We start from the raw sequence: 24,945 nt of genomic DNA on the forward strand, positions 1-24,945 counted from the left end.
AGACATCGCAACATGATAGTGATATATAACCAAAATGCTGTGCTCACTAGGCATCGCAACATGATAGTGATATAAAAATAAAATCCTGTGCCCACTAGACATCGGAACATGATAGTGATATAAAACTAAAATGCTATGCCCACTAGACATCGCAACATGATAGTGATTTAAAACTAAAATGCTGGGCTCACTAGACATTGCAACATGATAGTGATATAAAACTAAAATGCTGTGCCCACTAGACATCGCAACATGATAGTGATATAAAACTAAAATGCTGTGCTCACTAAACATCGCAACATGATTGTGATATAAAACTAAAATGTTGTGCTCACTAAACATCGCAACATGATAATGATATAAAACTAAAATACTGTGCTCACTAGACATCGCAACATGATTGTGATATAAAACTAAAATGCTGTGCCCACTAGACATCACAACATGATAGTGATATAAAACTAAAATGCTGTGCCCACTAGACATCACAACATGATAGTGATATAAAACTAAAATGCTGTGCCCACTAGACATCGCAACATGATAGTGATATAAAACTAAATGCTGTGCTCACTAGGCATCGCAACATGATAGTGATATAAAACTAAAATCGATATAAAAAACTAAAATGCTGTGCCCACTAGACATCGCAACATGATAGTGATATAAAACTAAAATGCTGGGCTCACTAGACATCGCAACATGATAGTGATATAAAACTAAAATGCTGGGCTCACTAGACATCGCAACATGATAGTGATATAAAACTAAAATGCTGGGCTCACTAGACATCGCAACATGGTAGTGATCTAAAACTACAATGCTGTGGTCACTAGACATCGCAACATGGTAGTGATATAAAACTAAAATGCTGTGCTCACTGGACATCGCAACATGGTAGTGATATAAAACTAAAATGCTGTGCTCACTAGGCATCACAACATGATAGTGATATAAAACTAAAATGCTGAGCTCACTAGACATCGCAACATGATAGTGATATAAAACTTAAATGGTGTGCTCACTAAACATCGCAACATGATAGTGATATATAACTAAAATGCTGTGCTCACTAGACATCGCAACATAGTAGTGATATAAAACTAAAATGCTTTGCTCACTAGACATCGCAACATGATAGTGATATAAAACTAAAATACTGTGCTCACTAGACATCGCAATATGATACTGATATTAAACTAAAATGCTGTGCTCACTAGACATCGCAACATGATAATGATATAAAACTGAAATGCTGTGCTCACTAGGCATCGCAACATGGTAGTGATATAAAACTAAAATACTGTGCTCACTAGACATCGCAACATGGTAGTGATATAAAACTAAAAGCAACATCCGTTCATTCATGATGGTAAAAGCATGTATCGACTTCTATCATTGAAATATGCTTAAAGTACTTCAGTATAGTGCAGATGGTGTCATTTTGGAAATAGCAAGTGTACTTTTACTTGTTGACCGAAAATGATTATGACTTCAATATCATGAATATACTATGGGACATTCACATCCACTAGTTTCCAATATACGGTTAAATTACTCATGCACATTGTCTCATTATCAAAGTACGGTGCAAAGGATCTTCTCTACAGATACATCATTTTGTGCTTATGTTCATCGTTCGTCCGTTTTAGTTTTCTGTAAAAGAAAACAAACTTTTTCTGTCTGATCTTAAAAACTTTGAGGCTAGAGGGCTGCAAATTGTCATGTTAATCATCCTCCCTCCAATCATCAAGCATATCAAATTGCAACCCTCTAGCCTCAGTAGTTTATATTTTATTTTAGGTTAAGGTTAGCCATGATCGTTCGTCTGGTACCGTTATAGGTGCCAACAGCACAGGCCATCATCGGGCTGTGGCTGAAAGTTTCATGGGCCGTGGCTGAGAGTTTCATAAAGCATTATTAGTTGTACAGAAAACGCGATTGCTCCGAAGAAACATCGACGCATTTTTTATTTGCTTATATGAAGGACGAGCAACAATAAAAATGTAATGAAGTTTAAGCAAAGCAACTGCAGTCATTGTGACAGTTAATGATTCAGCCGTAGCATCTGACGGCGTCGCTCTTGACGCACTGTCGCCCTCTCTGTTTACATCAGCCATTATGAATATATTCAGTGTGTACAAACTTGTGTTTTCTTTGCAAATGATATTTGAACAACGGTAAATTAGAAGCTTCAAAATAAGCGATAATGGTGGGGGGCGGTGGCGGGGGCGTGGCTGCGATGATCCAGGAAAAGTTTTGTTTCTTTTCTTTTTCTAAATTATGTCTGCAAAACTGAGGGACACTTTCTATGCACATGTGCTATTTATATGCCGGGAAAATACAGTACTATATTGTACCCTGCAACATTCATTTTTTTTCTCTAATCATTATTATACATATGTTATGAAAGTTCCACTTGTGGAACTTTCATAACAGATAACTTATATTAATACAAGTGTCAAAAGAGACTTTCATATCATGAGTAAAATAGAATTAAAATATAATGTTGCTCATTTTAATCGAGACGGCTACAATTCATCAAAATCACAGGCTTACCCTCAGCCTTGGTTTCAGTCTCATTTTCTTAAAATTTATAATTTCTTGCCAGCAACTTCATTTTAAGTTGGTTTGCTTTTTAATCTTGTCAATGCTTCCAAACGCTAATTCAGCATGAATTAAGCGTAAAGTCCTCTTGCAAATTTGCTAAAAAGACAGTTAGGTTTCCATCATAGCTGAAAGAATGAGAACAAAGAGACAAGAAATATGACAATGACCGTTAAGTCATGAATGTAAAACATCGAGTTTCTCCTCATGTTTTTAACCTATCTAATAAATGTACTTTTATATATTTTGTTTTCAGAAATCTCAGGTGGTGGCTTACAGAAAATTTGGAAAGATAATCAAGATAAAGCTGAATATCCCGCACCAGACTTACTAGCAAACGCACAGACCAGAAAAGACTACTTTGTTTTGATATCGAAACAGTATTTTCTGCATCACTACGGGAATGATTGTCATTTCCAAATCCTGAATAGAGATTATTTCCTCACTGGAATGTCGTTCGTAATTAAAAAAAAAATCACCAATCAAGCCCATCTTAAATCATCTGTAAGTATTTAGTACTACAGTATATATATATATATATATATATATATATATATATATATATATATATATATATATATATATATATATATATATATATATATATATCTTGGTAACTCTGGTGATAGAATGCATACTAAATAAAGTGCATGTGTATGCTTATGCAAAAGGAAACATATTTTTATATATGAATGAATGAATATGGATATCATTAATGCCTTCACTATGAGAAGTCCAAAATCGGGGGTTTGGATGTTATGGTTTTACCTGTTTGGCAATACATATTTGATTTTAATACGTTGGTATCAAAATGTACAAATGATAGGAAAATATCCTGTCCAAAGAATTTATTTAGCTCATTGATAAATGGAAGCATGGAAAAATAAAGCCATGGTTTATAATTTAAATTTTGTGAAATGTAACCAGGCATGATTTTTCATTGACTTCGGAGTTTTTATCTAATGGACTGTATATTTATTACCTGTTCTTTTTTAAATTGTATTCTATAATTTACTCCTCTAATCTCTCTCTCTCTCTCTCTCTCTCTCTCTCTCTCTCTCTCTCTCTCTCTCTCTCTCTCTCTCTCTCTCTCTACACTCAAAACAAGATTTAGCCGAAATATATCCTATTTAAGATTTTTATTTTTTAGTTTAGTGGTTAACGACCTAGCCTCATCAGTGGGGGAACAAAAACGATCCGACAAAGAGGAAATTTGTCTTTGGGCCGGTTTACTGGAAAATCCGTCGCCTCTTGGTTGATGCAGACTTCTGGTGGATCCATATGCTGGAATCTGTTGTGCTTTGGCACTGTTGAGCGACCATGGTATCTTTGCAGGATGATTAATTGGCTCCCTGTGAATGGATGAACTCTTCTGATCTCTATAGGCTTGGTTTACACCTAGCATCTATGAGTATATTAAATACCTTTATGCTATGAAATGAAGCAGCTTGGTATTTCTCCAGACTGGGTAAAGGTTACCCTGCTCTGCAACGACGTACAAATGCATTTCAGCAACAACAAATCGTAATGGAAAAATGCTGCACTGGCTGCTATCCCTCAGCCAATAGATCAAGGCGTTATTGCAGCAGCAAAGAGATATTAAAGACAGAGGTTCATGGGTGATATAATGTAATGTATATTGATAAGGATGAGATGGAGATTTGTTTGAATGTACTTCGGGAACGCGTCTCGGAAAATCTTTGCGGTTGCTCTATTAAGTCAGCGATTGACAACTAGGCTAAAGCTTGAAATGTCTGTTTTCTTTTCTTGCAGCATGTGAATACTAGAGATAAAACTGATATCAAAATTCCCAGGGAATGTTATGAGTGACAACAACTTTCGTAAGTAGTGGAATGAAGTCAGGACTGACTCAGGGAGACCATGCCGGGCAATGAGACTGCTGCTGTTTTTGATACTGGTACTGATACTCCGGCTGCTTCCGACAATTCCTTTGTACCTAGGTCAGGAAAGCACTCTCACCGTCATTGACTGTACCAATCATTTTAGCTATAGAAAGGATTACTATGACAATATCTTTGTGAACTCCACTTCTGGCGCAACGAGGGCCATCAACAAGGGCACCATTGCCGATCATCTATTAAAAGTACGCTCGATAATTTTTCTGGGCGTTACCTCCCTACTTCCAAGTCTGTTGCCACAAGTTACCCACTAGCCCTTTCGTCTGCTTTTATCCGGAACAGGACACATCTACTTTTGTTGTTCTGATACCAGACCCCTCGACATTTTCAGTGGTGTCATCTGAGGCAGACATCTCGGTATAGTTTGCATAATCCCTGTATCCATGACACCTCCTCTGCTTAAACCTGTTAAGTGCCAACGTATGGACACTTTCAGGCACTAAGCAAGTAGCTATTATTTGCTAATTGGCCATATATGACACGTTCACCTACAGGTTTGGTAAAAGTTGGTATTATTTCTGAGGGTAGTTTAGTAATAAGACGTATTAATGAGTGCGAGAGAATGAGCAAGAAGTGTACCTAGTATTTTTTCTTCTACTTATTAATGAATTATTTTATTTATGAAGTTAGGGTAATTTGGTAAATGTCAAACTTTTTCCTAGGGTGCAAATTGAAAAGATACTAATAATGAAATGAATTAAAGAATTAAAGAGAGAGGTAAGGAAATGGTTGTACAGTACATTGTAATAAGGAGAGTACTGTATTTACTTTTGAACTTTTAAGATTTTAACGATTTACAATTACAGTTTACGGTACAGTACATTACTTTATGCTTTAAAACATTAACAATTTTATGTAGAGTAATATACAGTATTTATAATAATGGTTAGAGAAAAAATATGAATGTTGTAGGGTACAATATAGTACTGTATTTTCCCGGCATATAAATAGCACATGTGCATAGAAAGTGTCCCTCAGGTTTTGTAGACATAATTTAGAAAAAGAAAAGAAACAAAACTTTTCCTGGATCATCGCAGCCAAGAACCCGCCACCGCCCCCCACCATTATCGCTTATTTTGAAGCTTCTAATTTACCGATGTTCAAATATCATTTGCAAAGAAAACACAAGTTTGTACATACTGAATATATTCATAATGGCTGATGTAAACAAAGAGGGCGACAGTGCGTCAAGAGCGACGCCGTCAGATGCTACGGCTGAATTATTAACTGTCACAATGACTGCAGTTGCTTTGCTTAAACTTCATTACATTTTTATTGTTGCTCGTCCTTCATATAAGCAAGTAAAAAATGCGTCGAAGTTTCTTCGGAGCAATCGCGTTTTCTGTACAACTAATGATGCTTTATGAAACTCTCAGCCACGGCCCATGAAACTTTCAGCCACAGCCCGATGATGGCACGTGCTGTTGGCACCTATAACGGTGCCAGACGAACGATCATGGCTAACCTTAACCTAAAATAAAATATAAACTACTGAGGCTGGAGGGTTGCAATTTGATATGCTTGATGATTGGAATGTGGATGATTAACATGACAATTTGCAGCCCGCTAGCCTCAATAGTTTTTAAAAGATCTGAGGGCGGAGAGAAAAAGTTTTAGTTTTCTTTTACAGAAAACTAAAATGGACGACCGATGAACAAAAGCACAAAATGATGTATCTGTAGAGAAGAGCCTTTGCACCGTACTTTGCCTTTGATAATGAGACAATGTGCATGAGTAATTTAACCGTATATTGGAAACTAGTGGATGTGAATGTCCCATAGTATATTCATGATATTGAAGTCATAATCCTTTTCGGTCAACAAGTAAAAGTACACCTGCTATTTCCAAAATGACACCATCTGCACTGTACTGATATTTCAATGATAGAAGTCGATACATGCTTTTACCATCATGAATGAACAGATGTTGCTTTTAGTTTTATATCACTACCATGTTGCGATGTCTAGTGAGCACAGTATTTTAGTTTTATATTACTATCATGTGGCGATGTCTAGTGAGCACAGTATTTTAGTTTTATATCACTATCATGTTGCAATGTCTAGTTTGCACAGTATTTTAGTTTCATATCACTATCATGTTGTGATGTCTAGTGAGCACAGTATTTTAGTTTTATATCACTACGATGTTGCAATGTCTAGTGAGCACAGTATTTTAGTTTTATATCACTACCATGTTGCGATGTCTAGTGAGCACAGCATTTTAGTCTTATATCACTACCATGTTACAATGTCTAGTGAGCACAGTATTTTAGTTTTGTATCACTACCATGTTGCGATGTCTAGTGAGCGCAGCATTTTAGTTTTATATCACTACCATGTTGCGAGGTCTAGTGAGCACAGTATTTTAGTTTTATATCACTACCATGTTGCGATGTCTAGTTAGCACAGCATTTTAGTTTTATATCACCACCATGTTGGATGTCTAGTGAGCACAGTATTTTAGTTTTATATCACTACCATGTTGCAATATCTAGTGAGTGCAGCATTTTAGTTTTATATCACTACCATGTTGCGATGTCTAGTGAGCGCAGCATTTTAGTTTTATATCACTACCATGTTGCGATGTCTAGTTAGCACAGTATTTTAGTTTTATATCACTACCATGTTGCGATGTCTAGTTAGCACAGTATTTTAGTTTTATATCACTACCATGGTGCAATGTCTAGTGAGCATAGTATTTTAGTTTTATATCACTACCATGTTGTGATGTCTAGTTAGCACAGTATTTTAATTTCATGTCACTACCATGTTGGATGTCTAGTGAGCACAGTATTTTAGTTTATATCACTACCATGTTGCGATGTCTAGTTAGCACAGTATTTTAGTTTTATATCACTACCATGTTACAATGTCTAGTTAGCACAGTATTTTAGTTTTATATCACTAACATGTTGCAATGTCTAGTGAGCACGGTATTTTAGTTTTATATCACTACCATGTTGGGTGTCTAGTGAGCACAGTATTTTAGTTTTATATCACTAACATGTTGCGATGTCTAGTGAGCGCAGTATTTTAGTTTTATATCACTACGATGTTGCGATGTCTAGTGAGCTCAGTATTTTAGTTTTATATCACTACCATGTTGCAATGTCTAGTGAGCTCAGTATTTTAGTTTTATATCACTACCATGTTGCGAAGTCTAGTGAGCGCAGCATATATCACTACCATGTTGCGATGTCTAGTGAGCACAGTATTTCAGTTTTATATCACTATCATGTTGTGATGTCTAGTGAGTACAGTATTTTAGTTTTATATCACTACCATATTGTGATGTCTAGTGAGTGCAGCACTTTAGTTTTATATCACTACCATGTTTCGATGTCTAGTGAGCACAGTATTTTAGTTTTATATCACTACCATGTTGGGTGTCTAGTGAGCACAGTATTTTAGTTTTATATCACTACTATGTTGCGATGTCTAGTGAGCACAGAATTTAAGTTTTATATAACTACCATGTTGCAATGTATAGTTAGCACAATATTTTAGTTTTATATCACTACCATGTTGTGATGTCTAGTGAGCGCAGCATTTTAGTTTTATATCACTACCATGCTGCGATGTCTAGTGAGCACAGTATTTTAGTTTTATATCACTATCATGTTGCAATGTCTGGTGAGCACAGTATTTCAGTTTTATATCACTACCATGTTGCGATGTCTAGTGAGTACAGTATTTTAGTTTTATATCACTACCATGTTGCGATGTCTAGTGAGCGCAGTATTTTAGTTTTATATCACTACCATGTTGCGATGTCTAGTGAGCACAGTATTTTAGTTTTATATCACTACCATGTTGGATGTCTAGTGAGTGCAGTATTTTTGTTTTATATCACTACCATGTTGCAATGTCTAGCGAGCACAGCATTTTAGTTTTATATCACTACCATGTTGCGATGTCTAGTGAGTGCAGTATCTTAATTTTATATCACTACCATGTTTGATGTCTAGTTAGCACAGAATTTTAGTTTTATATCACTACCATGTTGCGATGTCTAGTGAGCACAGTATTTTAGTTGTATATCACTACCATGTTATGATGTTTAAAGAGCGCAGTATTTTAGTTTTATATCACTACCATGTTACGATGTCTAGTGAGTGCAGTATTTTAGTTTTATATCACTAGCATGTTGCGATGTCTAGTGAGCATAGAACCTTAGTTCTATATAACTATCATGTTGCGATGTCTAGTGAGCACAGAATCTTAGCTTTATATCACTACCATGTTACGATGTCTAGTTAGCACAGTATTTTAGTTTTATATCACTACCATGTTATGATGTCTAGTGAGCACAGTATTTTAGTTTTATATCACTACCATGTTATGATGTCTAAAGAGCGCAGTATATAGTTTTGTATCACTACCATGTTACGTTGTCTAGTGAGCGCAGTATTTTAATTTTATATCACTAGCATGTTGCGATGTGTAGTGAGCATAGAACCTTATTTTTATATCACTATTATATTGCAATGTCTAGTAAGCACAGAATCTTAGTTTTATATCACTACCATGTTACGATGTCTAGTGAGCTCAGTATTTTAGTTTTATATCACTACCATGCTATGATGTCTAAAGATTGCAGTATTTTAGTTTTATATCACTATCATGTTACAATGTCTAGTGAGCATAGAACCTTAGTTTTATATCACTATCATGTTACAATGTCTAAAGAGCACAGTATTTTAGTTTTATATCACTACCATGTTTCAATGGCTAGTGAGCACAGTAATTTAGTTTTATATCGCTATCATGTTGTGATGTCTATTGAGCACAGTAACTGCTGTTGTTACTGTATTCTCACTTTGTACATTAGATTTAGAAAGTATTTTACGCATACCATGAATAACTATTTTCGATTTACAGTGCAAAACATGGGTGGATGAGATTTCATAAGATCAAACCCCTACTTTGATTTTCATATAAACTGTGATGCAGTTTTGGCTTAGTCGATATTAGGGATTGTTTCCCGGGATCCCGGGTTCCCGTTGCTTTTTTGTCCGGGAAAATTTGCGAGATTTTATTTTTCTTCCAGGGAAATCTCGACCTCTCTTAAAATATGTGCGAACGAAAAAAATAATACATTTTCAATAATTAGCAGCTATTGCCGCAGGAGAAGTGTACATAACACTGTTCTAAACATTTTTCATACCTAACATTGTTTTAAACGTATTTCGTACGTGTAGTCTATGTCTGAAATCTGGGCTGTGAGGCAGCCTGAGACGGGTGAGTTGCTTCAGTTACTCGTCAACTTCTGAGTTATTGTTTCGCTCACTTAAGCTCTACTAAAAGTGCTGTGAATTTTTTTTTATAAATTTTGCAACCTTTCCTTCTCACAATATCAGAGAAAGATAAACATAAAACATTTTGGATGGGAATACTTCGACAGACGTATTAGTATGTCTTCTAAGGAAGTTACTGATGAAGCACAATGCAAAAAGTGTGCTGCTGTAATAAAGTGTACAGGTGGTTCGACAAGTGGTTTGCTTCGGCATCTAAAAAGCAAACACAATCAGATGTCACTAATGAAACACAATCTGCTAGTTCTTCAAAGCGTTTCAAGAGTGCTTATTCTCAGGCTCAGCCCACACTGCACAGTTTCGTGAAGAAAAACACTAGAGAAGAAATGGTAGCTAAACTTGTAACCTTAGATGGTTTTCTTTCCAGTGCCGTCTGTAAAAGAGAATTTATCAGTCAAGCCTTCAGTGATAAAGGTATGCTTCTTCCAAAAAATCCGAATCATGTTATGCAATTAGTATATAAACATATGAAATTGCAAAAGATGTTGTTATGGTGGAAATGCAACGATCTTTGAAGAGTGGAAAGAGGTTCAGTCTGTCATTGGATGAATATTTCTCTCTTCAAAACAAAAGATATCTGAATATTAATATTCATCAAGATAAAGATAAATTTTGGAACTTGGGAATGGTAGCAATTAATGGACGCATGACTGCTGAAAAAGTTGTTGAAGAAGTAGAAAACAAACTGAGTTTAGTTTATCCCTAAGTAGGCATATTGTTGCAGTTGTTACAGATGGGGCGAGGGTTATGGGAAAATTTGGACGGTGTGTTGACTGTGAACATCAGCTGTGCTATGCACATGCTATACATCTTGCTGTTTGTGATGTTTTATACAAGAAGCAGACATTTCATGAAACCGACGTTACAGAAGTGGAGTCAAGTGCCGAAACTGATGCTGAAGAATTAGAAGAGGATGATTGTCAAGAAACAGAAGATTTCAGATCTGGCATAAACATTGAACATGGTCAGAATGAAGAACAACCGCAAGTCACATCAGGAGCGATCTGGTTTCAAATGCAGTTAATGTAGCTACTGCCCTTGACAAAGTGAGAAAGATTGCTCGCATAATTCGCAAGTCTTCAGTAAAAAACGATACTTTGCAGAGTTATGTAAAATTTGAAAATCGTGAAAGTATTCAGCTGTTACTTGATTGCAAGACAAGATGGAATAGTTTAGTTGCTATGCTTGAACGATTCTTAGATCTGAGGTCTCCAGTAGAAAAAACATTGATTGACTATAAAATAAATAACCCTTTAAGTGAAGCAGAGTATGTTGCACTCGCTGCTATCGTTCGTGCTTTGAAACCTATCCAGTTAGGCTCTGAGAAACTTTGTAGTCGAGATGTGACACTTCTTAGTGCTGAAGGAGTTTTTTCTTTCACCATTGAGGAACGTCATGAACAAAACTCTGCCTTTTCATTGAAATTGAAAGAAGTATTAATATCTAGACTAAACGAAAGAAGGCAAAAAACACTTATTGGGTTACTAAAATACATGGAAAATGGGATAATGTATTCTAAAGAAAGCCGATCATCAGGAGACACTGATTTAGAAGCACTGCCAGCGTAAAGTGTTCTTTTGTCTGCAGCAAAACGACTTCTTATTCGCCTTTATGACGACAACAGTGACGAATCCGAAGAAGAAGGGCTGTCTCAGTCAGCTGACCCAAATCACGAGAAATTAGAGGGAGCCATAAAAAAAGAAACAGAGTGCATCCCCAAAACAACCCAAAAAGTCAGGCGATTAGCAGGAGCGTAACTAAAGAGTTTGAAATTTTTGAAGCAACTGGAGAAAAGACAGCAAACATAACAAAGATAACAGCTGCATTAGAATCTATACCACCCACATCTGTCGAAGTAGAAAGAGCTTTTTCAGCTGTAGGACTGTTTATCACGAGACTTAGAACTCGTCTAAGTGATAAAAGTGTAAATTGTTTGAGTTTTCTACGTGCATATTTCAAGTCAAAGTAGTTTGTAGTAAGAGCTAGAAGCAAATTTATTATTTTCCTACTTTTGTTATTTTATCAGAAAAGCGTTATATGAATATATAGTTTTCTTGTTGTTGTTTTTTTTATATAACTGCCATAGAGGCAGGTTTCATGTAAGTTTACGCTTTTCGGTGTCGTTTGAAGACAGTCATTTTGATTTAAGAATTTTGTTATTTGTAATGAACATTAATCAATTTTCTTTCACCAGGTTTATATTACAAAAGCATGTGATCGTATACAGTCCTTTTGATTTAAAAATTTTGTTATTTGTAATGAACATTGATAATTTTTCTTTCACCAGGGTTATATTACAAACGTATGTGATCGTATAAGATATTTTCATATAATTTGTAAAAAGATATGCCAGTTTCTTATCTTATTTCAGGAGCAACTACTCTGCATAAAATTGAGTGTTTAACCAGTCTTAATCTTCTGCCTGTTAATTTCATTGAATGCTTCTTTTTTGCATTATATATTTTGGATATGTCTTTTCCAATGCTTTAAGAATAAATAAATAAGCACGTGCTATGAGTCTTGCAATATTTCATTCCTAAAATACAAAAATAAATTTTTTTATGAAATCCAGGGATTTCTCGGGATTTTCCCGGGATCCCGGGAAAACACTAACCTTTTCCCGAAATCCCGGGATTAGGAAAAGTGTCTTAAATGACAATCCCAAGTCGATATGATATAGGCAGTTTTTTTTACATGGCCTCTTTGATTTCACTTACAACATTTGGTTGGCGGAAATTTGAACACTAATTTGATATGTCTGGTATGTCATTTGTTAGACCTCTGTCTGTTAACAGACGGGTTTGTTTTCAGAACGCCACGTTCAACTTTTTTATGTGTCAGTTTAGGGCACCAACGATATTCATGCAACCTGTGGTCCTAGTTAAAATGTTACATCATCTTATTTATATTACTCCTTATTTATACTAATATCCATGTTAAAACTGTACTTGATCCCGCTATCCAATCAAGTTTCTTTACCACTAATGTTTGGTTCCACCCTTGCAAACAAAACAATTACTTAAACTCTGTTTGGAAGTTTGTGTTCGAGATGAATTATTGCTGTGCAAGAAAAATATTTCATGCAACAACGTAATTTCTGGGCTGTATTATTCACAAGTAGACAAGGTGAATTTACACTAAATATTCATAAAGGAAAATAAACAAGTGAAAAAATGCGACGAACTTTCTTCCGCACAATCGAGTTTCTTTACAGCATATAATGCTATATGAATTTCTCAGCCACGGCCCATGAAACTCTCAGCCGCGACCCATGAAACTTTCAGCCACAGCACGGTGGTGGCCTTTGTTGTTGGCACCTATAGCTGTGCAAGACGCATGACCATGGATAAATTTAACCTTAAATAAAATAAAAACTACTGAGGTTAGAGGACTGCGATTTGATAAGTTTGCTGATTGGATGGTGAATGATCAACCTGCCAATTTGCAGCCCTCTAGCCTCAGTAGTTTTTAAGATCTGAGGGCGGACAGAAAAAGTGCGGATGGACAGACAAATAGCCATCTCAATAATTTTCTTTTACAGAAAAATAAAATGAACATTATGCGGACCTTAAAAAGCGTTTTTTTGACTTACTCTAAAATGTCTATATACATCTATGAACCCACATTACGTTTCCTTGGAAGGATCTTGCATGTGCATTCATCTGGTATTATGAGAAAACTCTTGCTTCAACTGAATGGCAAAAAGTCACACTGCGACGGCCTGGAAGTTACACCTATCGGTCTCTTGGGGTGCGGAGTCTTTACCTCCTGCCTTCTCCTTCTGCTGGAGGTGGTGGTGGCTAAGAAGAAAGGAACCGCTCCAAAGAAAATGTTTTATCCTAACTGGTTCTTCAGGAGAGAGACCAGAGTCAAATTCATCCAGTAAATGGTGACAAGAAGGCACGAAAATGTCTGAAAATTATGGAAGGAAAACAGATAAATTAGTAATGCTAAAGAATAGATCTACTTACTGTTCCGTTACTTTATACAGTTCTAGAATGTTCATAAATCTAATACTGACAGGCATTATTTTTGAAAGTTATCGTGTGAATGAAAACGTTATTCACTTCTACCGATGGACCTACCAGTCAAACTTCTTGATTAATGGCCCAAATAATTCTTCTTCATTGATGGAATGACCAGTACCTTGATTAACAGAATACAAAATCTTGAAGATTAAAGACTGAATAAACTGGAATCTTGGATGACCAGATCAATACTAATTAACCCTTTAAAGTCCACCCTAGGTTTTATGGGAAATTTCAAAAAACCCTCTTAGTATGTGATAGTATATCAAAATACAAGATCAAATCATTCTTGTGCATTTTTTGAAATCTTGCAAAACTTGGCAAATAATTGCATTCAATGAAGTATCCCGTACGGATGCCTCGATCAAGCTCCGACGGACCACGCTCATCCCGTACGGGATCTTCGGACCATAACGGTAAACTTTTTCCCGATAATACCACTCTTTATATACTCACCTTTTTACCAATTTCCATGATGAATTTATTGTGTTTGACATTAATATGATTTGCTACTGTGTTTATTATGAATTTTTTTCTGTTTTTTTCCCTCTATTGATGTATAAAAGATACCCTGGGATAGTTGAATACTTTATTTTACAAAAATAAAAAAATATACAAGTAATACTGGCAGTGAAATGTGTTAGTAATTATAATTTACAGCTTAGACTTACATAGGTTAGCATAAAAAATAGACAATAACAAACTTACAAGACTTCCACAACATACAAACTTACACAAAATATATACAATATTTACAAAAGTTATGCCTTGTGGAAGAGTGCAAAACAGTTCCTTGCATCAGTCAGACACAGTGCCACTTTACAGTCCTCACCGGGACCTGTGGATGTGGCCCTTACAGGAACAAAACTTACAGGTCTGCCTAGCTTTGACATACAAAGGCATATGCAGTTTAGTGGCATCCTGACGTTCTGCAACGGCAGGCACAACAGCTCGCTGGCCCCTCTTCGGTGAAGGGACATCTCGCTGAGTAAGGGAAACCCTGGTGACTCTGGTGGGGTTGACCTTGTAAGCCCTCAGTGCCAAGGCGATGGAGAGGCGGAAGTCCTTGAGGGGCATAGGGTTGGACTGCAATGCCAAACAGTCCCTCTTGTACAGAAGCCAGGCATTACATATTATGAGGTCCACAATGTATGCAAAGAGCCTCATATAGTACCTCTTTATTTTGAAGGGGGGTCTTGTAGAGGTGGGTCAGCATGTCACTTTTGTCGATGCCACCCATTCGGCTGTTGTACTTGGTGATGACATTTGGACAGGGTACACCAACCTTCTTCTTCTCCTCCCTGTTATACCGTTGAATGTCAGCAACAGGCTCCACACCGACATCAGTAGACAGCACAGTCACAATGTTGTTGTCCTTCCACCTAGCCACAAGGATCCCTTCAGAAGAGACGAAATCAAGTGTGCCCCTGGCTACTGTCTTCTTAGACATATCCTTCACAGTCATCAGAGGTGGGAAGCCAACCCTATTTTCTCTTGCAGTGCCCACATACCGACACTGATACTGGGACCTCAGGTACTCAGCCAAGGATAAACTTGTGAAGTAATTGTCGGCATACACTGCAGTGGTCTTGGGGTTCTTGAGGGTCTTCACCAAGGCGACAACGGACTTGGAAGTGACTGGCATCTTCTCCTCCTCTTCAGACAGTGTGGTGTGGTGACTTGAAAATGTGGACTCTCCTTGGTACATGAGGATGTCATGTACAAATCCATCCACACTGGACCTGCAGAAGAGTTTGTAGCCCCACTTGTCTGGCTTCTTGGCTACATACTGGCGAAGGTTACCAGCTGTGGTCCCCTTGTATGCAACCATGACCTCGTCAATAGACTGTACAGGAGTTTCAGCAACCTTCAGGAACTCCCTGGTGACCTTGCTGAAGATTGCACGAACCTTCAGGAACCTGTCCCTTGACCCTGCTGCCAAGTCGTTGTCGCTGAAATGGAGGTTAGACCGGATTGCCTTGAAGCGGTTCCTGGACATGCAGTCAGCAATCTGTGGAACCCTAGTGTGGACAGCCCAGTGGTCAACTATACTGGGCAATGGAACGAGCCCCATGAAAATGATGGCACCCATGAACACCTTGAGTTCAGCCTCCGTGATGTTGAAGTTCCCCCCAACATCCTTCTGCCTGGAATACAGGTTTGTTTGATATACAATGTGTTCCGCCAGTTCATTTGTGAAGAACTGGAGGAAGTACTCAATTGGTGCCCTCAAATAACAAGGGCGTTCATGAACATAATCAGGCAGGGGCTGGTTACTGATGTCCTCTTTCTTCCACTGATGAGGCCGAGCTTTCTTGTTCCTGCTAGGGGCGGATGGTACATCAGCAGCACTATCTACCACATCTGGCATAGGGTGTGGCACTGCAACAGGGACAGGACGGCCACCTGAAATAAGAAAAGAGTCACATTAGTAATACAGACAATAAATCATGATTGTGTTGTGTGTGTGGACAATGAGTGTGTTATTGTGTGTGTATGTGTGTGCATGTGTGTATGTGTGTGCATGTGTGTATGAGTGTGTGCATGTGTGTGTGTGTGTATGTGTGTGTGTAGGCACTGTGTATAGTGAATAGAATGATATGTAATCCATCAACAATGAAAAGTTTCAAAAACACATGAAGTTATGTGTATCTGTATGAGTGTGTGCATGTGTATGAGTGTGTTGGCTCTATGTATAATAACTAGAATGATATGTATAATAAATAGAATGATATGTAATCCATCAACAATGAAAAGTTTCAAAAACACATGAAGTTATGTGTATCTGTATGAGTGTGTGCATCTGTGTATGTATGAGTGTGTGCATCTGTGTATGTATGAGTGTGAGCATGTGTATGAGTGTGTGCATGTGTATGAGTGTGTGCATGTGTATGAGTGTGTTGGCACTGTGTAAAATAAATAGAGTGTTGGCACTGTGTAAAATAAATAGAATGATATGTATAAATGATATGTAATCCATCAACAATGAAAAAATACATGATGTTGTTATGATACTAACCTCGTGAAGTAGTAGGCTGAAGAAATTCCGCGTCAGCCAGCTCGTCCTCATCAGGTTGGTATGTTGGGTCCTCACAGTCACTGTCTACCTCCACATCAACATCACTATCTTCGGCATCTTCTGGGGCTATCCATGCCGTGCACACTTCCTCCCTGTGTTCCAAGGCAGCATTCCTTCGCCCATAAAACATATCACTCCTAATCTGCAAAAAGTAAAAGCAATTAGCTTCTGAAAAAAAATTTTTGAGGCGTCACGTGTTGCGCCATACTTTTACCGTTACGGACCGAAGTAGCCCGTGCGGGATATATACTTATTACGGCTATGATTTCAAATACTAAATATTATCACATCACCTTGAAAACACTTCAGCATGAAGACACATCATTCAACAACAACCTATGAAAAAACTGTGTACTTACCATGATTACAACAGGGTGTGGGGGGGGGATCCTTCGGAACAATTTTAGCATGACTGCACCCTATCACGTCATTCAAGAGACTGGTGGTGATTCAAAAGCACACACGCCCCACCCCATGGACAGTGCTGTCTTCTGATTGGTTGATTTGTAGAGTTGGGAGGTGTGACACCAAGGTACCAGATAGTCAATTTCATACATGCATAAGCTTGTTGGCCACGAGTTCCCAAAAGTAGCCAATTTTAAGAGCCCGTACAGGACACTTGGTTGGTTTAAGTCTCGTAGCCAAAATCTGTTATTCATTATCAGCTAAATGTAGGATATGTTTTTTAAATGTGTATTACCGTTAATATTGTAGCCCTTGTAGGGTGGTATTCAACTCATCTTCCAGATGTACATGAAAACAAATTTATCGCTTCCCTAAAACATAGTTCAAGATATTTACTTTTTTGTAGTATTGCTTAATATGAATAAAATGTTTTAAGAACTTTCGCATTTATTTTTGTACCTTGTCAGTACCCACCTTTCAATATTTTTCGGTTATTTTCTATTTCTTACTTTTGTTAACAGCATCTCGTAGATTGATTACATTTCACAGCATTATTGCAACGTGTATCTGTGCTGTTCTTTGGCAGTACTGTAGGTCATTCTGCTGACTGACGTCAAGTGGTGCCCTTATACTATTTCTCTTAAAACTTGAACTGTGTCACTTGCTTTGTACCAGGCCCCACCACAGCATTTTGCTCAAGTTCCTGTGTTTAAGGGCACCCCCAGCCACACTTTTTTATTTATTATTTTCCTGTTTTTTTTTTTTTTTTTTTTTAGACAGTATTACGAGTGGGGAAAGTCGCACGAAATTTTGTCATGAATCAGGCCTCCTCTTTCCTTAATTTTTGTTATCATCTTAATTTATTTCAGTTCCGGAGTTAATGAGTTAGTTAAAGACTATTCCTTTCGCTCTGCAAGGTTTAATGGCTTTACCAAATTGACATTTTTGTTTCCAGATTTTTTACATCTCCCCTTCAGAGGTTTTGGTATTTGTTCATAAAAGTTTTTGCTATTGCATATATTACTGCAGATTTTATTTTCTGGAACATATTGATTGCACTCAGGTCCCACAACTTATAATAAAAGAATCAGGTACTAAAGTAGTCGAGGGTTCAGCTATCTGTAGAAACACAAGATTTCTAGATAATAAGCTTAACTATTGTCATGTGGAAGATTTTAACTGTCTCTGTAAGTTCGTTGGTTGTGTTTGTCATCCTGTCATCTATTATTGCAAATTCCTACTATTATGCATCAGTGCACTTAAACTTTTCTTGGGACAAGGAAAAAACTAGGCGAGTATACAACGTTTGTTTCGTTTATTCCTTATAGTAATTTGTATTTAAATATCACGTGTTCCTGTGAGTTATTAGTATATATGAATAGAAGAATATATATATATATATATATATATATATATATATATATATATATATATATATATATATATATATATATATATATAATATACATATAAAATTGTATGTGTGTGTGTGTGTATCATCAGGAGATCCATAAGACAAGAAGTCTTCAAGGTTCTTTATTTAGAAATGTTTCACGCAATCCTTTGCATATCATCAGTCTGCAATAAATTATAAACAGCAGTTAAAACTAAAGTTAAAATAACAATTATTATGCTGACAGTAAAAAATTTTTTATAACAAAGTTAACATAAAAGCTACAAATTTTATAAAAACAAAATATCAAAATTCACCAAGTTTGTTAAGAAAATTAAACTACCTTTCAATACAACGCAAGAGGGAAGAATAGCCTGAAGAAACTGCTGTTTATAATTTATTGCAGACTGATGATGTGCAAAGGATTGCACGAAACGTTTCTTAATAAAGAACCTTGAGGACCTCTTGTTTTAATGGATCTCCTGATGATGCATTTGCCGCTTACCTATTGCCTATATATATACATATATATATATATATATATATATATATATATATATATATATATATATATATATATATATATATATATATATATATATATATATATATTACACAAATACACACTGGGAATTCCGGAGGCTTCTGGGGCTTCCATCCCCTCCCCTTTGATATTAAATTTCTTATGATCTAACTAACTCACACCAGGAGACACATTAAACATGAAATATCTTATATACGTTACCTTTTCATCAGATATTGTAAACAATATTAACTCCAACATCAGCTTAAAAACCATTTTAAACTAAAAAATCTCATTAAGATATTTAAAAACTTAAAAGTACATTTTAGTAAATTTTCATTACTTAACACCAAATGTCAACTGACTCAACACCGCCTCTAGCTTTAAAAGGGGGAGAGCTTTTAAATTCCATTGAATCAAATAGCTCAGTTCAGTTTGAATGAATACCTTTAAATTCCCCCCGGAAAACGAATGGTTTAAATCATCCTCCTCTCCCGTTCATTTGCGTGAGTCAGCGGTCACCTGGATCTTCTGAACCCCATCAGGGCATTTAAATCGCGCCTGGGGTTCACTGTAAAGGGGCTCTTGATTGACCGGAGTTTAAATGCCGTCTTTGTGTGTTCAGGGCGAGAAAAAAAAGAAAAAACATTTTAAGCCGATGTGATTTCGTTATTGATTTTTTTATATAATTTAAGAAGTAAAGTACCTTTTTTCGTCTCTGTTATTTTTTTAAGTAAATTATTGCGAAAATTTATTTGCAATTTCGTTAGATATATACTTATCTAGCAACACAGGATATTAGACGCTGCATCCAAGCTATTTTGCAACTGCGGTGAGTATGCTATACTGCTCACTATTTATCGGTAGACTGTGTGAGGTAATTTGGAAAATTAATATTTTTCCCATTTTTTAACATTCAACATTTTATGAGTATTTACAGAAGGCATGTATAATATTATTCGGCACCCTGTACTTTATTTAACATTGGAAAAATAAAGGAATTAATTTTATTTTAATATCTAGACGAAATAATTTATTAAAGGTATATAGTAATCGTTAATGCTTGTCCTCCGACAACAACTTAGAGTTGATTCACACTGTACGGCTACGTTTTCGTGAGTCTTTTGTACGTAAGTTATTTTAATGTACAAACCGATAAGGGTGTTTGAAATATCGTCATGAATATAGGCCTAGTATATAATATATACATATATATATATATATACATCATATATATATATATATATATATATATATATATATATATATATATATATATATATATATATATATATATATATATATATATATATATATATATATATATATAATATATATATATAAATGTATATCTATATATATATATATATATATATATATATATATATATATATATATATATATATATATATATATATATATATATATATATATATATATATATATATATATATATATACTGTATGTATGTATATATATATGTATGTATAACTGAATCACCAATATATGGAACGTGATGAATATACATTATTATAATTTACAAGAAGTCGCTGCACAGTGCACCTCCCCCCCCCACCTAATTTGCCCTTTGTTTATTGAGAGTAGAGTTGTTGCCTCATGGCCAGTTGTAGTTGACCTAGATATCAGAGCAAAGTTATCAACATTTCGATCTGTCCTTCTTTTTACCTGGAACAGATATTGAGATGACACGGGGTAAAACGGCAAAGATACAAGACTAAATGCTGCTCCCTCAAGCAGCTTAGCCCAACTAAGCTGCTTAAAACAACCTTTCTAAAGGCAAAATAAGCCGCTGAATTGTCTGTCCACAAGATACCTGGGAAGGGGCAACCGATCGCTGACCACCTGGCAAATGACACATTGTTTGCACACTGCCCCAGTTATCGGCAGAAGTTTGCACACAGGCACGACACAGCCACAGCCTTAAAAGGGAAAGACAGGAGATCTGTAGGCAGTTAGTCTTGTGAGTAGTAGACATGCAGTAGTCATAGCTGAGAGAACATTCTTCCCCCCTGTCCGACTGCAGACAACAGTCATCCTCGAGGGACAGTGTGCACCGTCAGTGTGATCATCCCTCATCATCCTTTGGTAGAGACCCGCTTCCCCTAAGGTAAAGTGCGAGTAAAGACTTTTCAGTCACGACAGTTTGCCCTTTAGAACGTTATCGGAGTGCCAGTATTTCACCTCTGTCCTTCGGCCAGTTTATCCAGTGCCATTTCCAATGTCCTGTGTCCAAGTGTAAAGTGGTCATTCATTCCTCAAGTCCTTGGCACCCTCCATGCAGACTCGAGTCATATTCTGTTATATTGCTCCTTTACTGGCATGTAATGTGTAAATCTCTCTTACAGAGGAACCTACACGCAGTGGACTCATCTTGGACTATGCCTTGCCCTTAGTTAAGACTCCAGTAGAAGGATCTTCAGGCGTTGCAAGCCCTTTAAGAATTTACTTACCCATTTCCCTTCTAATGCTTTCTTTTGTAAATATAATTTTTTTATTTATCCCAAGTGTTTACGTAACATTTCCTTATGAAATAGAGCCTTCAGCTCCTAAAATCACCCCTTGTTTTTTGTTTTTTTACGATTTCCCTTTACACAAGTCAGAACTCCAAGGCCAATTAAATTAAGTTTCCATTGCCAGCCTATAAAAGTACCATAAACCCAGGGAAATTAAATGGCGACCTTCCCATAGAACTCGTTTAGCAGTTGCATTTTCCCTCTATTGTTGTTTTGTTGCATTTGCAACTCGCCAGATCAGCTATTAGCAAAGCTAAGCTGGGTGCGAGACAAATTCCGAACCTGTTACCAAGAGCACAGACCAAGAGTTCCACGTAAGTAATGTGTTTGTCTTAGCAAAATTTTTTGTTTACAATCGTGACTGTTCCTAGGCATAGGGATGCATGTATTCACTGAGAGAAGAGACCCGCCGTATTAGATTCATTAATGTATGCCTTTCAGGATAGGTAGTTAGGAAATAACCAGTGCTAACCATTCTTTGTTTCGAGGAATAGTGCGAAATTCCTCTATGTTAAAATCTTTGCCATATTTTTTTTGCTTCGAGGAATAGTACAAAATTCCTCGTGTTAAATTTTACTTTGCATTTCGGATTAGCGAATTATTTAGGCGCGAATAAATTCCCATGTGGGACAAGACGAAATCAGCTCGCATTGCTCTCTCTCAGTTTAGCTAAAACTCAAATTAGGTGCTAGGAAAGCGAAATCTGAACTTCGCTTCAAGGAAAAATTACGAGGTCATTTTTACTGTTATCCTCTCATCCCGGGAAATTCCCCAGAGTCCCAGACGGTCTATAAATAGATGGGTCCATTCACACAAAATCTAAAAATAACTCCGGTGAGTTTCAGATGACCTTCACCCCTCTGTCTCCTGCCCGCGAGTGTACCCTCTTTTTCATTCATTCTCGAGTAGTTTGTTGTTTTAGAACTGTCCCTACTCGAGCCACTCTCAGCAAAATTTTTATTTTGGGGGGGTTTTATCCCGTTAGTAATTTCTAAGTCCTAAGGGACAAATCATATTCTCAAGTCTTACGAGACTAACCCAATTTCTCAGTCCTAAGGGACGGATCACAATTCAAGTCTTAAGAGACTCTACTAAAAATTCTACGTCGCACGAGGCGAGAATTTCTAATTCCTACGGGAAAACCAAATTCCAAGTCTTAAGAGACTCCACTAAAAATTCTACATCGCACGAGGCGAGAATTTCTAATTCCTACAGGAAAACCAAAATGAAGTCCTTTTGAGACCTTATATTAGTGTATTTCACACACATCTAAGCCCTTACTGGACTGATCATTCCAGTTTGTTAGAACGACGCTTGGATTTCACGCAACAGCCTGCCAAGTCCAAGCATGACATAAAATCCAGTTACGTCTTCCGAGACGCATATTAAAATTCGTTCACCACAAACAACCACGTCTTACTCAGACATATTAAATTTTAACAAAGTCTCCTCAGACTTACTGATCAATTGTCTTATTCAGACAGATCCATTCTCCTTCAGTCTGAACAATTGAGTGTTTCAGATTCCTTCAATTGAGTCTTTTCAGACAATCTGAGTCTTCTCAGACATATTTGATTCGCTAGAAGGTCCAGTCCATATAACCATTATTTCAAGATGGCTACTGCCAGAGCCCAACAAAATAAGGACTTCAAGTTCTACATGTCTGCTGGAAAGGACATGGGACTATCAGGGCAAACTCTGAGAGACTGGGTTCAAGAAAGATTGGACGATGCCAAGGCAGAAAGAGAGCTAGAACGTCAAGAGAGAGAGAAAGAGAGAATCGCCCAAGAGAAAAGAGAGGAGAAAGAACAGGAAGAGCGAGAGAAGGAAAGAATCGCCCAAGAGAAAAGAGAGGAGAAAGAATGGGAAGAGAGAGAGCAAGAAAGAATTGCCCAAGAGAGAAGAGAGGAGAAAGAATGGGAAGAGAGGGAGAAAGAGAGAATTGCCCAAGAGAAATGAGAGGAGAAAGAATGGGAAGAGCAAGGAAAGAACGGCGGGAGCGAGAGCAGCAGCGAGCTGATCACCTCCAGATGTTAGAACGATAGAATACCCCCCCGCCTCCTGTGGCAGGAATGAGTGCCCTCAGCCAAGCACACTAGTTCATGCCAAAATGGACAGAGATCGAACCTGAAGTATGGCTTGAGAGGGCCGAAAGAGTCCTGGAGTGCTGCACCCTCTCCCCCTCGGAACTCTCCCTTGTTCTCACTAAATTCCTGGGAGGGAGGGCACTCGGTGCCTACCACGCCCTTTCGGCAGAGGATAGGGGAAACTGTGAACCCGTACGCCAAGCAGTTACGAAGGCATATGAGATTACCCCCGAGCAGTGGAGGAGACATTGGAGAGAGCAGCCAAGAGAAGCAGGTCAGACTTGGTCCGATTGGGCCTACCATTCTGAGTGGGCGTTAGCAAAATGGCTCGGGTCCGAAGGAGCCACTAGCACCACTGAGGTACTTGAAAAATTTAAACTTGAGCATTTCCTGCACTACACCCCTCCTGCCCTGGCCACTCATGTAGTGGAAAAAGCCCCAGCAACATTCACCGAGTGTTGCCGGATAGCAGACGTGGGAGACTCACTACCCTCAGGAAGGTTCCATGGGGCGGAAGATAAATCCCCCGTCCCTCCTCGGAGCATCAAATTCCCATAAGAATGGGAACTCGGGCAAGCCCCTAACTTGCCATTATTGCAAAAAGACGGGGCACTCAACTGATCAGTACCGGAACAAGCAAACAGCGCCTCTTTCTCCTGGAAAACCACCTAAAAACTCGCCTGCACCCTCTACAGGGCCAGCGCGGAAAGACTTTAGCCAAATCTTTTGCACGGCGTGCAAGGTTTATGGCCATTCTCCCTCATGGGCAAAATGCCCTAACAATAATAAATCAAACACTCCCGCCATTGCCTTGGCCGTCGCGAATTCCAAGTCCTTGGGCCCTCCCGCCGAAGGCCCCATATATGTGGCCCCTCCCCGAGGCAGCTACCCCGCACGCCGAGTCAAGGCATTCGATGACTCTGATGCACAAATCTCCCTCATATGAAGGGACAGAATTCCCTATGGAGCTATCGTCAATAGACGAAAACTTGTCACGATCGAGGGAGTAAATCAATTTAAAATGATACTCCCTATGGTCCAATTGAGAGTCACAAG

The 24,945-nt window shown here is 37.5% G+C and overlaps 1 long non-coding RNA gene and 1 pseudogene across 1 annotated transcript in view; one reads left to right on the forward strand and one right to left on the reverse strand.

Moving 5' to 3' along the window:
- The window catches only part of LOC136826792 (uncharacterized), a 96,652-nt gene that overhangs the window by 61,321 nt on the left and 10,386 nt on the right, over positions 1–24,945 (forward strand). The window lies entirely within an intron of this gene.
- Positions 14,445–17,092, reverse strand: LOC136826791 (piggyBac transposable element-derived protein 3-like; annotated as a pseudogene).

Source organism: Macrobrachium rosenbergii, chromosome 41 (genome assembly GCF_040412425.1).
Source record: "Macrobrachium rosenbergii isolate ZJJX-2024 chromosome 41, ASM4041242v1, whole genome shotgun sequence".
Taxonomy (NCBI): domain Eukaryota; kingdom Metazoa; phylum Arthropoda; class Malacostraca; order Decapoda; family Palaemonidae; genus Macrobrachium; species Macrobrachium rosenbergii.